This window comes from Ambystoma mexicanum, chromosome 4p (assembly GCF_040938575.1).
Source record: "Ambystoma mexicanum isolate Mex_15411 chromosome 4p, UKY_AmexF1_1, whole genome shotgun sequence".
NCBI lineage: Eukaryota > Metazoa > Chordata > Amphibia > Caudata > Ambystomatidae > Ambystoma > Ambystoma mexicanum.
The window spans coordinates 1,119,601,761-1,119,617,180 of NC_090927.1; positions in this window are offsets into that span (position 1 = coordinate 1,119,601,761).

Genomic DNA, 15,420 nt, shown 5'->3' on the forward strand with positions numbered 1-15,420 from the left:
CAGGATCAGAGATTGTAGCATCAGTGAGGGGTTCTGCTTCTTCTGTAACGTGTGGCGTCGGGTGAGGAAGTTTCTTGACATGCGTCGCGTGGATCCAGTGCTTCTTTCCAGCCACCCGCACTGCTGTCCGGGTGACCAACAGCACCTGGTAGGGTCCCTTCCAACGAGGAGCGAGACAGGAAGACCTTTCGTAGGCCTTCACTAGGACCCAACTTCCAGGCTGTATATCATGTCCTGGGCCCGTGAACCGTACAGGTAAGGCTGAAAACACCTGGTGATAAATGAAATACAGGTTTTTAGTTAACTGGTTACAGTAGTCTACAAGCAATACATTTTCCACCTCTCTCAGGGCTTTAGGTTTTGGGAGACCCCAAATATTAGCAGGTCTCCCCATCACTACCTCAAATGGAGAAAGCCAGGTCTTAGTTTGAGGTGTGGTACGCATAGCCAATAATACAATAGGTAAGGCATCTGGCCATTTCAGTTTGGTATCGGCACATGTTTTTGCAAGCTTATTCTTTAAGATACCATTGTGTCTTTCCACCAACCCAGCTCTTTGAGGATGTCTAGCTGAGTGAAATTGTTTCTCAATACGTAAGGCTGTGCATATCTGCAAAATTACTGCTGCAACAAAATGAGGACCATTGTCCGACCAAATTACCCTTGGGAGCCCAAATCGAGGAAAGAATTCTTTTACCATAATCTTTGCAGTGGTCATGGCGGTAGCATCTTTAACGGGGAAAGCCTCGACCCATTTACTGAAGGCACAAATAATTACAAGACCATATTTCAGATTGTTACACCGTTCCATCTCAATAAAATCAAAATGAATGACCTCGAAGGGAACAGAAGGGGGCCCAAAGCTTCCCCTTGGAGGTACTGTCCCCTTACCCACATTGTGCTGTAAGCAGATCATGCAATTTCGGACATGATGTTTGGCAGTCTCCGGAATCTTGTTATTCACCCAAACTTGTTCTAACATTTTCGTGATCTGCTGAGCACACACATGTGTAGGACTGTGTGCCATCGTAACCATTGCCAGTACGTATGAATCAGGGAGCAACCATTTTCCTTCAGATGTATTCACCCAACACCCATCACCATCTAGTTTCCCCATTCCTTCGGCCCACCTTTTAGATTCTTCTACTGTGGCATCAGTTTGAATATCTCGCACAGACCCAATACCTTCATCCATTATATAAGCATCTTTAATTTCCCTCAAAGCATACATGTCTGTGCTAAGGTCTGTGGCCGTTTGCCTGGCTATCAGGTCCGCAAAAGCGTTCCCTTTTCCCACATCATCTATGACCTTACGATGTGCTGCACATTTCATAATCGCTAACTGCCTAGGGAGTGAGAGTGCCGAGAGTAATTGCACTATCAAGGGGCCATGCTGGATCTTGGTCCCATGTGAGGTCAGGAACCCTCTTTCCGACCAGAGCCTCCCAAAGTTGTGAGCCACCCCAAAGGCATACTGACTATCAGTATATATATTTACTATACACCCTTGGGAGAGTTCACAAGCTCGGGTCAATGCTATAATCTCTGCGGCCTGCGCGGAGTTATGCGAAATTCTCTTAGTTTCAACAACTTTACTCAATGTAGTAACTGCGTAAGCAGCTGTAGATCTACCATCTGAAAGTTTGAAGCAGGAGCCATCACAAAACAGCTCCCCTTCTGCATTGCCGAAAGGAGTATCTATAAGATCTATCCTGCCCTTCGTTTGTTGTTCAGTAGTATACAGGCAATCATGTAATTCTTCGTCACCGCAAACAGTGTTTTGCGGGAAAGGTAAGAGTTCAGCCGGATTAAGAACACAACACCTCTTAATTTGAATGTGAGGGGCAAACAGAATTAATTCATACCTTGTTAACCGCGCAGAGGTGAGGTGTTGCGTTTGGGTTTTGTTCAATAGGATATCTACAGAGTGAGGTACCATCAAAATCAAATCATGGCCTAGGACCATTCCCTCACTCTGTTTTACAGACACAGCAGCAGCAGCGACAGCTCGCAAACATCTTGGCAAAGCGCATGCGACAGGATCAAGGCGGAGGAATAGTAACCGCAGGGCCTATTCTTCCCTCCGTGTTCCTGTGTTAACACAGCCAAAGCACATCCATCACATTCATGTACAAACAACAAAAAGGCCTTGTAATTATTTGGAGTACCCAGAACCGGTGCAGAGCATAACGCGGTTTTGAGAAGCTCAAATGATCGTTGATGTTCCGATTCCCATGGAAGTGGCAGAGAAATGCCCTTCTTCGTCAAAGCCAACATCGGTTTTATCACTAGTGAAAAGTTCGGGATCCACAACCTACAGTAAGAAGCCATACCTATTAAGGCTCTGACTTCCTTCTGTGTATTTGGAACAGACATGCCAGAAATGTGTTTTATTCTTTCAGGTGTCAATCTCCTCCCCTCCTTTGACAGGAGGTACCCTAAATAGGCGACCTCCTGACAACAATATTGAAATTTTTTGAGCAAAGCTTTATGACCATTTTTTGCTAAATGAACAAGCAACAGTATAGTGCCTTCTTCACAAGCACTTTCAGAGTCTGCAGCCAAAAGCAAATCATCAACATATTGAAGCAGTGTACAAGTAGGTAGCAATTCAAGGGTGTCGAGCTGCTCTTTCAAAGCTCTAATATAAATGCTTGGACTTTCAGTATACCCTTGAGGTGCCCTTGTGAATGTAAATGAGCGTCCCCCCAAGGTGAACGCAAACAAATATCAACTTTCCTTATGTATAGGGATGCTAAAGAAAGCGTTTTTTAAATCCACAACGCTGAAGTGCGTAGCCGTAGCAGGGATCATTGTCAATATCGTCGTCACATCAGGCACGATTGGAAATTGTGGGGCGACAACTCTGTTAATAGCACGAAGATCAATTATGAACCGGTATGGAATTGCATTGTCGCCTTTCTTATATACAGGCAAGATCGGACTGTTACACAAACTACCTGTGATCTCCTCGATCACCCCACGATGCACAAAATCGGAGACAATGGGCCTCATTACAACTCAGGCGTTAAGGGTTAACGCCGTCGTTAACCCTTAACGCCTGATTCCCATTTTAACGGCTGCTTTTAGCAGCCGTTAAAATCCATGGCGCTAACCTGCCATGATGCTAATTACGCCACCGTAATTTACGGTGGCGTAATTAGCGCCTTCCCCACTCCCATTATGCCCTATGGGGCAAAAATGGGAATGGGGAAGGGAAAATGGGAAATGGGGATTTACCGCCCCACTCACCTTGGAATGGGGCGGTAAATCCGCCATCCACCATGGTGTAAACGTAGTTTACACCATGGTGGTAAAGTTGGCGCAATTAGCGCCTGGGTCGTAATGACCCCCAATGCATTTCAAAGCACGCTCGCCCTCAACTGATATTTTATACTGCGGAATGCGTGGTAGTTTCACTCCATGTTTCAAAACTATTTTAATGGGCTCAATCTGTAATACCCCAACATCATTGTCGTCAACCGCCCATAAACATTCTGGGACAATGCTAAACTCAGGAGGTAAAGGTCGAATCAGGAACTGAGAATTAGGAAGTTGCTGTGGTGAAACCGTCAGCCGTACTCCATCAGAGGAACAATGAATTACTGCATTCAATTTCTTTAACAAATTCAACCCCAGCAAATTCTCTCCACAGTTCGAAGTGAGAAGAAAAGGGCAATGGTCCGTAAAGGGACCCAAAGAAACAGACACCGGTGAAGAAACCGGACAGACAATTGGTATACCAGAAAACCCTACGGAAACATTTGTTTGCCCTGACAGTGGAATGTTTGGAACCCGGGAATGAAATGGAGCACTTCTGTGCTCCAGTGTCTATCAAAAACTGGTGTTTCCTATTCCCTACTAATAATTCAACGTAGGGGCCTTTCTGATTAACGGGAATAGGTGAAGGTTCCAAACCCTGCTTCGGGCAGTCCTAATGAAATAAAGTATCATCAGAAGGAAGCTCTTCAGAGAGGTAGGCAGCAGAAGGGTGATCAAATATGTTCCTCGAGTCCACACTCGAGGTCTGATTTTCCCGCGAAAAAGGTTGCTGAGGATCTTGTAAAAACTGACCTCTATCAGTGCCCCCTGCTCCAGGGCGGCCCCTAGGTCGTCTACCCATACTCCCAAACGCACTGTTTGACCTTTGTCGAAGGGCGGGGAACTGTGCTCGCCAATGACCTTCCTGGCGGCAATAAGCACATTGATTAATATTCACAGGACCCAAAGGAGCATTTCCTTTTGGGACATACTGACCTGTGGTCTGTGTCGTGCCTCCTGTGGGGTTTCTAACAATTTGTTGTAATAATACTTTGGTTTTCAAATCTCCTTTCCTTTTTTCAATTTTGTCCTTCTCATTATTAACACGGTTCTCATAATACTGAGCCATGTGCAAAACCTCAGATTGAGATTTTGCCTGCCAAGTGCTCTCAGAGGACATAATCTGTGACTGGATGTCAGGCAACAATCCACATACAAATTTGTCCACAAACAAACTTTTCCCAGACTCTGTACCCAAATCCTGTCCACTGAAGTCAGAAAATACCTGCTCGAATCTGTTAAAGAATTCGGTGGCACCTTCAGTTTTCCCTTGAACACAGGCCGTAAGCTTGTCCCAAATAATTCTTTTCTCTGGAATTATAGTTTTTAATTTTGCGACAATTCTATCAGGCAAAGTAAGTATTACCTGTGGTGGTTTCTCACCTGCTGGTCTTTCCCCATCAATCCTAATCATATTAGCCCACGTATCTCCCAACCCTGGCACATCGTCTATTGTCCGAACCTGCTTCCATACATCTACGGGTAGGAGTACAGGAAATAGCAAGTCAATATCACTTAAGGTGAACACAGAGGACTGCAAGACGGACTCTATTTCTTTGTAAAACCCCGTTGGGAACTGATTGTCTAATAGTGTTCACTTCCTGTCGTGAAAACGGGACGTGAACGAATTGTGATACATAATGCGCAGGGATATCCACAGCGGGGGCACCAGTCCCAGCGTTGGCGGGAATCTCAACTTTTGGGACAAAGGTCGGAGGAACCTCTCTCATAGGCAACTGAGATATAGGTACCTCCGGCCGCTTACTAAGCAACAGAGCCAGGTCGAGCGCTAAGGCAGCCGAAGAAGTGTCGGGCAAAAAAGCCCTTTTACAAATCCCCAATAATTCTATGGGGCAACTAACCTTTTTTCTTACACATTCTTCTTGCAGGTACTGTACCATTACCTGAATTACCTTTCTTTGCATTTCTACTGTATACTGACTATACGTGTCATATACTTCATCTGGCGGAATTGATGAATCCAAAATCCATCGAATCGCATCTTTGGTACAAATTCGTACTTCCTCAGGTGCCGATCTACGACACGGAAGGAACCGTTTCTGTACATACATACTATCGTCTTCGTCATCCTCATCTCGTGACTTTTCAAAGTCCTTCCTATACTCAAACAATTTTTCAACATGACCATATACTTTCTGCTCTGTGTCCCACGAAAGTGCCAAAGCATTTAGATCTCTCACCCCTTGTGGAAGATTCGAATTTTGTAATCTACCCCACATCACACATAAATGAGTCCCCAAACCTTCGATAAAAATATTTTTCTCGGGAAAACTGTTCAAATTAGATAATGTGGAAAAAACATTAACTTGATCACCTTTCTCCATACAATGCTTAGCCCATGCAAACAATTCCCGTTTCTTATCTGCAGAAACAGTATTACGAGTGACGATTTTTGATCCTGCACCTTGATCAACTTTAGTCAATACGGGGCCACTCGGGAGCGGAGGTGCAGGTAAATTTAATAAAGGTACAACTATCGGCGCAGGAGGAAGGGGCGGTGCAATAGGTGGAGGAACAACAACTAGAGGAATAGGAACAATAGGTTGTAAAGGGGGAGCAGGAATAACAGCAGGAACAACAGCAGGAATGGGCAGAGCGCCCAAAATAGGATCATACGGAGGTGGCGCAGAGGCACCAGGCCTGCGTTCGTTTAACAATTTTTCAATAAATTCTTCGGAAACGTGGAAATCTTTGGAGGGGTAAATTTTCTGGATTCCAAGTGAAAAAGCCCTATCCATATTTTTAACTGATTCTAAAAATATTTCTTTATCATATAACAACGCTTTTTTGGCATTTGTTTTATGACGGCGTGCATGTTTATCCCTACTTTTAAGCTGCTGTAACGCTTCTTTTTTCCAATTCTGTAAAACATCAAAGGCTGCAGGTCTAGCCTTCTTTTTTAGCAAGACTGATTCTAGGTATTCAATACGGGGGATCTCAAAACTGCCGTTGATTGGCCACTGAAATTCGGAGGCATGTCTGGTCTGTCTGTGCCAAATATCATTAAATACTATACTACCAATGCCATACTTACAGTACATTGTACATGCCGGCGACCCCTCCTGTGGTGCCGGGTGGCTAAATTCCAAAGATTGTCGATCGCTGCGGAACAGAGCCCTAAAGCAGCTAGACAATTTCCCAGGCATTTCACAAAAAATTGGTGTTACCTGGTCAATAATTGTGTCTGCAGATACAATACGCCAAATTCAAATTGTCAGGGTTAAATTAAGAGCCGGGTCACGGCTGCACCTGACCAAACCTAAGGAGGACCGTACGGTTTATCAAAGAACTTACCTAACGAATTTGACCTTGTGTTTGGTGGTTTCGACAAATCTGCCCGCCTCAAAAATGGACCCTCGTCAAGATGCCGTGTCAGACCACACGACTATCGTCCAAGGATCGGATCGTGCAGCACTGCCGAGGTATCGCGTCTCGTTCGGTCAGGCCCGCAGAATCACACCGTCCGATCCCGGTTCGATAGTCTGCGCCAACCTTCAATGATCCGGCATCAATCTTGAGGGTCCCTATTCGGGCGCCAACTGTGAAAACATAAAAATTGATATGAGGCTGGGAAGCCCAAAGGAAACACACCAACACAGGTTACAAAGGACATACAAAGTGCTTTATGTAAAAGCTACAACAGTTACCAAAGTCAATTGACAAACGGATAGCTATTCGGCTCTCAGAGTAACGTAACGAACTTCAACAAGGGTTCGATGCATTAGTAGAGAGACTGTACATTGGAATACTTGGGCTTTTATATCCTTTATCCAGCCCTTGGCCAACCCCCTCGCGGGTTAACCATTCTTGGGACCAGGCCTAGAGTTCTTTGCCAGGTCAATCCCATAATGTATGCATTTTGATCAGTTCTGCTGATACAGTTGTTCATTTACACATAGGTCAGGAATAGGACAAGGTCTCAGTTCGCGACCCCCGACAAGTGGTCTGCAGGCATATTCATTATTTTGTGTGTGTGGAGGTCACAACGGCCAGAATCTCACTCAGAATGTCAGTCGGCCTCCATTTTGGTGTTCAGGGTGACTTCCACTTTACAAGAGAACCTAAAATGGCGGCTATATCCAAGATGGCGACTTACATAACTTTTCGTTAAGGTCAAAGCCATGCCGCGGAGTCTATTTACATGATAGTTTAGACAACTTGGCGTAGGCCAATATACATTCAAATACTGCGATAGGAGGCATAATATAATTTCAATTCCAACAGAGGGTGAGACAGAGCTTCCTCAGACTTTGTTGAAATATAGTCCACACAGGAGAGGTGCTCACTAAACGGGGGAGGAGTGATAAACCTCTGAAACTATGTGACATTTGTAAGGATCCTGGAAGAAAGACAATTAGACACATACTAATGAATTGTGAGGGAACCTGGGAATTTATAGTGAACCTATTGCAAAGGTTCATGGATAGAAAGGAAAGTCTATTGTCCGAAATGTTCTAATTGCTGGACATGAGACAGCTCTCACACTAAAAGTGGTACAGGTTTTACAAATGTGTAATTTGATAGCCAATCATCGAAAACGATGTTGTGAGACATAGTGACTCTCATAGTATTTGTCTGGAAAATGCCTAATTTAGAGATGATAGAACCCAAAGTGACCTGCAATGTACGCTGGAAATGTTGTCTTGTTTGCAATTGCTATTTTCTTCTCATTGTGTGTGTGTGTGTGTGCAAAATCCAGTACTGTAACATTTTAATTAGATTTTGTGATGTGTTTCTTTTTTTCTTTTTTTTTAAATCGACTTGTGTTTATAACAAACTTGGTTGTGACACACAATGAAAAAAAGAAGAGGATGGTGTGTGCGCTAGGAGGTTTTATAGAGCAGCTGTTAAAATAAGAGGATAAGAAATTACAGGATAAAATGGTGAGGGTTCAGAAGGTGAAAAGGGTGTTAGGAACATCAGAGGGATACAGAAGCCAGAAAGCATTGGTGTGAGTTACAAGAGTGACAAAGGAGTAAACAACATCAGAAGCAGAACAGTTGCCAGAGCAGGAGATTACATTGGAACCGAGGAATGGAAATAAAGAGGAAGTGATAGGAATCAGTGTGCAGAAAGTGGTAATGAAACAGAAATGAGGTGGAAGCTGAAGTAAAACAGATAAGGTATCTTCAGAGGTGGATAGTGATATTGAAGACGAGGAGGAATAAATGCCTCAAGGTGAAGGTGGTTGGAAGGAGGATGGACATATACCGTTAAATTAAGATTCCCTGGTGGAGACAAAATGCAGAGGACGAGGAGGTAAGGCATAGAAAGATCAGAACAGACCAGGTGCTCACATCCCAAGAGTTGGAAAAGAAGGTAGGGTTACTTCGTGGTGAAGGAAGTACACAGAGAAGTGAAAGAAAATGTTTTCTTGGATAGCGAAAAAGCAAGAAGGTTCCATCTGACTAGGTCAGGTGTAGGCAGGACTAGGTGGTGGGAAGAGGAATGAAACTATTGTGTGATGAGAGATATGCAGAAATAGAAATTAGGAGTAATCTCAGGCATGGTCCTGGCCCAGTTCGCCTCTTCTTTCTTCCTGTCAGCTTTGTCCACTGACCCAACTATTTCCAGGTCTTTATGCCTGAGTGAGTCTTATTATATTGGATCCCAAAAATCCAGTATATAAATCAGACACACAAGAAGGGTTTGTGTCACCATAAACCCTGCAATGCCAGGAAGGGTTGAGGCAACACCTCTTTAATTGCATGAACTGGGGCAAATGTTATGGGGTGTTAAGAGCTAGGAACCAACACACTATAAAAGAGGTATTGGAAAAGGGGAGGGTTCATGAGAGACATTGTGTTCAATCACATCTAGAATGAACCATCCTGACAAATTCTTGTTTGCAAAGATCCCATTTAAATTGACCATGATTGAAACGTTCCCCACGTGACAGATTGCCTTCTGCAAGGTCATACAAAGACTTACATTAAATATACTTTACACAAAGATAATTATCTGCTAATTGTACTAATTACTCATTACTAAAAGTCTAAAACCAAATAATTGTCAAAAACCTAAACATTATTAATAATGTATTAATATTTAATGATTCAGACAATTCTGTGTCTGAAAGGGAAGCCTTATGTTCAGACACCCAATTCATAAATGGCCGATTCCAGAATTATAGAGCATTTATGTGCCTTTGCTGAGACAGCCTCCTGGTGCCACCAGCACAAACCCTGGAGTGGCCCATGGCAGGATCATATGTCACATGTGCATTCTTGACTGCTTCTGGTGCACACATGTCCTTCAGGCACAGGTGGATTTTTTATCACTTCTGTTTTCAAATCTTATAATTGTGTACCAGTTGGTGACACTTAACTCTTCAAATCAAAGCCACGCTTGCTTGTGGAACAGTGAATACGAAGAAAACACCAGCATAATGCCACAGCAATATGATATTACACTAGTTAAGAGATCTACTTCCTTTCTCTTTTGTTGTAATGTGTGCTGAGGGAAGGCAATACTCTCAAGAGGGGAGTGAATGTGATCCAGTAGCAACCAAAACAGCAAATTACAACAGTCCAAAATAAATGGAATGTCCAATAAAGGTTCTATGAGAAATATATATACTTTGCAAAAATAACTAAACAGAAAAACACTACACAAAACCCACCCCGAGGAAAGAACACAGAATATGCAAAGATAGCAAAATGCACCACTATTGTGCAATGAATCTGGGGTGAAATAATAGCCACAATGGTTGTATAAAGGACATGTTCTGGTGCAAAAAGGGATTGCAGTGGCCTAGCCAATCTCGAGGGACCAAAACTGGACCAAGGGTCCAGTGATACCTTAGTCAGTCGCACCTTTTTGCAGTTCTTAATTGTTCAACAGCACCAAATCAGGCATCTTGGTACTGTGCGGTGCCGGTCGAGACAAGTTCAAGTGCAACAGTTTGGGTAAACCCAAATGGGCAAGAGGCATACAACTTGGTTTGAAACGGTAGCTCAGAGCAGTCTGAGGGTGGCATTTGAGCAAGGAAGTTTGGATGGCTCACCTGGGTTGGTTTAAATATCTGGTTTAGATTGAGATGTTGTAACTGCTGGTTGGGTCAGTGTGTGTCATTCCAGAGCTTTGAGTTTAGATCTGGTGATGGAATGAAACTGTAATTCTGAGGTGCGGTTACAAAAAGGTGGCACTGGAAGTCGAGATGATTCAAGTCATTTGGAAACCACTGAGTTCGGTCGATGAGTGATGCAATCATTCCAGTGGTTCAAGATGAGGTTGGTAATGACCGGTTGATTCGAGACAAGCAGTGTCAAGCTGAAGTTCACTGTGGTTCGAAGAGGTGCTCAAAGAATTGATCATCAGGAGGGCCACCAGGGTTGGTTCAACAGTCAATTCGATGGCAAAGATATTAGTGACTGGATGCACAGTTTGAGTCAGGCAAAATGGTTCAGTCTCTGAAGGTCACGGTTCAATGTGTCCGCCAGAGTCCGGTCGGTAGTCGATGAAGATCGGTAAAGAGGATGCTGCCAGTTCAAAGAGCAGTTAAGACGGTGAGAGTGTATAAATGGCTTCTTGTTTGAGCCTAGGCAACGACGTGCTAAGCAGGCATGGTGCAGTGGCAAACTAGTTCAAAAGGTACAGCACAGCAGTTCACAGTTACTGTTAGGCAAAGATTGTATGCAGTACCATTTGGGACCACTACACACAACTAGGACTACAGGTGTAAGCAAAACCAAGCTTTGGTCTGTACTGCACAGTTTTGGTAGCATTGCTCAGTAGCCAAGCTTATCTCAAGAGGGGAATGCGAGCTGTAATGATGTTACACAGAGGTCTACAATCACAAGTAGTCAAATAGACTCTTACATTCAAGGTTTCTTGTTAAAACACGTATTAATTTATTTCACAGTCAGTTATAAAACATTCACTAGAATGAGGCAATATATATCAGATCAGGTAATAATACAGGGCGCCTGGCTAGGTCCTGATATGCCCAGGGGGGCGAAAGTACATTCAAACAAATAATCAGGATGGGAGAGCCACACTCTAGAGATTCAGGATGTATTTAGTTTAATCTCTGAATTTTGGTAATGATACATACAAGTTATCAATTATTTGCAAAAAGACAGATAGACGGACAGTTAGATATTTGGCATTATAGGTGTACCGTTGGGTACCACCCTCAAGAGTGTGGAAGGTGTTAGCCTTCTGGTGGTGCAAAATCTCTTGGATACACAATCAACATAGGTTCACAACACAAGAGTGAATGCAGCCCAGGACCTCATTTGGTCCATGGGTATTGTCAAAAGAAAAAACACAACAACAGGTGTGTACAGGTAAGAATGGGGTGTGGTTGTGTCATAGATCGACACTTTAGTGTTTCGTCCACGGAGTACGAGAACTGGACGTGTGTGGCTAGGATGGCCTTCTTCAGGGTGGAGGTGAAGGAATGAAACACTGTCCGTGTGGTATCGTAACCGACAAGCGGTGTGGCGGTACAAGCTTCCGATGATCTTCAACCATGCATAGAGTCAGGTGAAGACGGTGGCCCAATGTCCACTCTTCCTCAGGATGTTGGTCCAAAATACCAAATCTGGAACCGGGGTTACCAGATGTCAGGAGCATCAATGAATGGTGCCAGCAGTATCTATACCGAGGCGTCTGTCAGGAGCATCGCATTATATATCATAAACAATATACTTCAGTACTTTACACTGTACGTTTCTGAGGCATGTAAACTACTTTGAAGGAGGAGCAAAATGGCATTCAGAGTACTTTGAAACAGGAGCAAAAAGGCATAGGTTAATAAAATGCTGATTACAAGTAGTCTTAGGCAGTGCAAATGTTTTGAGTTCACCAGAGGACTCAATTCAATATAATAGGTCAGGCCAAAGTCAGTGAGCTAAAGTCTTGTATAGAATAAAGCAGTTCTGGTAGTTAAATGGAAAAGTCTTTGCCAAAGTTCTCAGAAGTAGTTTGTAAAAGAACGAATCATGTGTTGGGTCACAAGCTGATTAGACCTGCAAGTTGCCAAAGTTTCAAGCACTTTCGCAGTGAGAGGTAAATTCTCTCGGTCGGGTTTTCACAGTACCTTACAATAAAGAGAAAGATGCAGCTGAAGACCTCTGTTACTGGCAGTGCTTGCAGATCTCGCTGTTCCTGAGCTTCAGTCGTGGGGACAAGAGGGAGGACTTTGGGGGACTCCTGCACTGAACTGGGACTGGTCAAAAAGCTGGCAAATGGCAAATCTTCAATTCTGGTAGCTGTAGTCAAGCACACAAACTGGTGTCCCTCCCCATGGTTATTCGGTTTCCTGCAGCACTCTGAGGAAAATACAACCAGCTCCAAGAATGGTATCCAGGTGGCTTAGTGTCGAGTTGATTGGTCCCACCAACTCAAAGGGAGAAGTCATTCTTAAGGGGGAGTTGCAGCAGCCGTCCTCTTCAAGCTTGTCTTCGGTTCTTTCGTTCCAGTGGTCGATTCTGCCTTCCAAGCCAAGAGACTCGCCTTTTATTCAGTTCTCTCCCATTCATTCCAGCCTAGCTGTCACTCACCCAGCAGGGTGGCTGTCCTTGCTGGACAGTCAGCCAGCCAATCACACCAGAGTGCATTTGAGACTCCTAGGAGATTAAGCACAGGGAGTTTTGTTTGGGAACCTCCCTCAGTTCCTGCCCACCCCATACACTTGGGCGCCAGAGGCGGCCTTCAGTCCTAAAGCCCGCCAAAGGGGTAGGAACAAAGGGACCAAACCTGGTTTGACGCGCAGAGATAAACTATAGGAGGACCTTTCCAAAAAGAAATGATGAAAAAAGAAGACCGGGACCTAATAATCAAGGGTGGCTAAGACGCCATCTTGAAAAACATGGCTCCCGCGATTTAACACTACCAGTGTTCGCGGTCGGGAAAAATCATGGTAGTTTGTTGTTAAACCACTGCCACCAGCCATTTCGAGAGGAAGGGGTCGCATTTCACTGCTACATGAGTTTCTAGACATAGGGGATACTAAGTAACCCCTCCAGCACTCTATTGTAAGATAGGGTGTGCTAGGTCCAGGACTTTGAAAAGAATAGTAAAGTCAATTTCACTTTACTTTCTCTGGGAAACAGTAGTTTATCCCAGACAAGGTATTTCAACTTTGGGGCAGCCTAACAGGCTTCCCTGTGTCACTGCACTGAGGGTGCTGTGTGACGCAAATGAAAAGGTGATGGCTATGGAGTTGTTTAGCCTCCATAACAAAAAGAAACACAAGAGTAAAACACACATCACAGTGGGGAAAAGGCTCACACTCTCTCGAGGTAAAAAAATCAAATCCTCAAAATCCACCAAAGTTGCTTGGGATCTCCAAGGTGAAGGGAATTAGAACATTTATGATAATTCTTCCTAACAGTTAGCGTGAGTGACAAAGGCAGCACCCAAGGACCCTGGTGGAGTCAAATTGGATTGATGCTGCTATAAAGTGTGGGCGCATCATAACATTGATTGACAGTTGATATTCCTATGTATATGGTGGGTGTAGCATGATGAAAGTGATGTTCAGTGAAAATACTGCCAAATATTGTGGGTATCACCACGTGGATTGCAGTGGCAATACCTTCATATTTTGTGGACAGTATGAAAGTGATTTACTGTGTCAGTGTTGGCATCACTATTTTGAGCGCAACATCATAATAGTGAGTTACACTGGCAATGATGAATATATTGTGGGAACATCATCAACGTGATTTACAGTGTGAAAGCTAGCATATGTGATAGTCTCCATATCATGAAAATAATGTACAGTGGCAATACCTGCATATATTGTGAGTACAGTATTATAAATTTAATTTACAATGATAATGCTGCGTATATTTTAGACTGTACACAGACATCCGGATAATGTTGTACAATTATCTTGCATACCGTTGGTGGCCTTAAATATATTGAAATATTGTGTGAGCAACCCCACAGAACCAATTGTACATTTATGGCTTTTTACCCATTTATTTCTCAAATGGTGCATATTAACACAGAGGGAACCCCAGCAAACTCTTATTTTGTTCAGGGGCACCTCGCTATGCTAAAACCCGGACACTATTTACAGTCCCCCACTGAGAATGTTTACCATCCACCACTCACCATGAATCATTTGGAATGCTAGTGCACACTCAGGAACCTCTAGCCAAACCGGGCACCAAAAGCTGCCTCTGCCAGTGCCTGGTGAGACAAAGCATTGTCAACTGCAAACATCTGATGGAAGGGCTGCTGGTATTATGAGCAGTTGAAGCACACTCATCAACCCACACCACACAAATTCAAACAGTGCAAGAACATTACAAATTCTGTAATGTGCCATGCATTCTTTTCATAAACATATGCACCATTGCTCCCATACCCTTTCATATTGTGTTTCACACACAAACACGCACATATCTGATTGCTGGTGCAGAGAAAATGGTGTGCTCACGTAACACGGCCTTGACATCAGACATCACAGACTGAATGTGCTGTACTCACACTCAGTCATTCACCAGTACTCACATGCTCATTAATTTACCAATCCTCACATTCATATATCATCTGTACATGCTTATTCAGTAATCCATTCATCAATGTCACTGTATCCATTTATTCGTCAGTTCAGCCTCACACTATCATATGCCCTTAAATGTCCATTCTTCATCCATCTTAATAATCTTCCATTCATCCTTCCAGAACCATACACTTACCCATATACCTATCATCAAACATTCATTTCACACATTCTGCCTCACTGCTCAATTAATCCTATCAATCATATTTATTCATCCATCCCTTTTGCACAGTATCTCTACCGTATGCATTTCCCTCATTTGTTAATTTGTAAGTTTTATATAGTGTTTCTATCCAAACGTGCTTCACAGAAAAATGAGAATAGGACAAGCCAATGTTTAGATGAAAAGAGAAACACATTCGATCCAAGGATCAAGGTCCAATGACATTATTCAGGAAAAGAGATATGTAATAAATAGATGTAATCATGGTTTTTGAATGGTTGTAGCATCCGCGCTACACGGAAGACGTATGCCTGGCTGAAGAGACCTGCCTGGCTGCATCATGGAGTCCTGCATTGGAGTCTTGTCATAGCGGAGCGAGCATGAGTTTCAC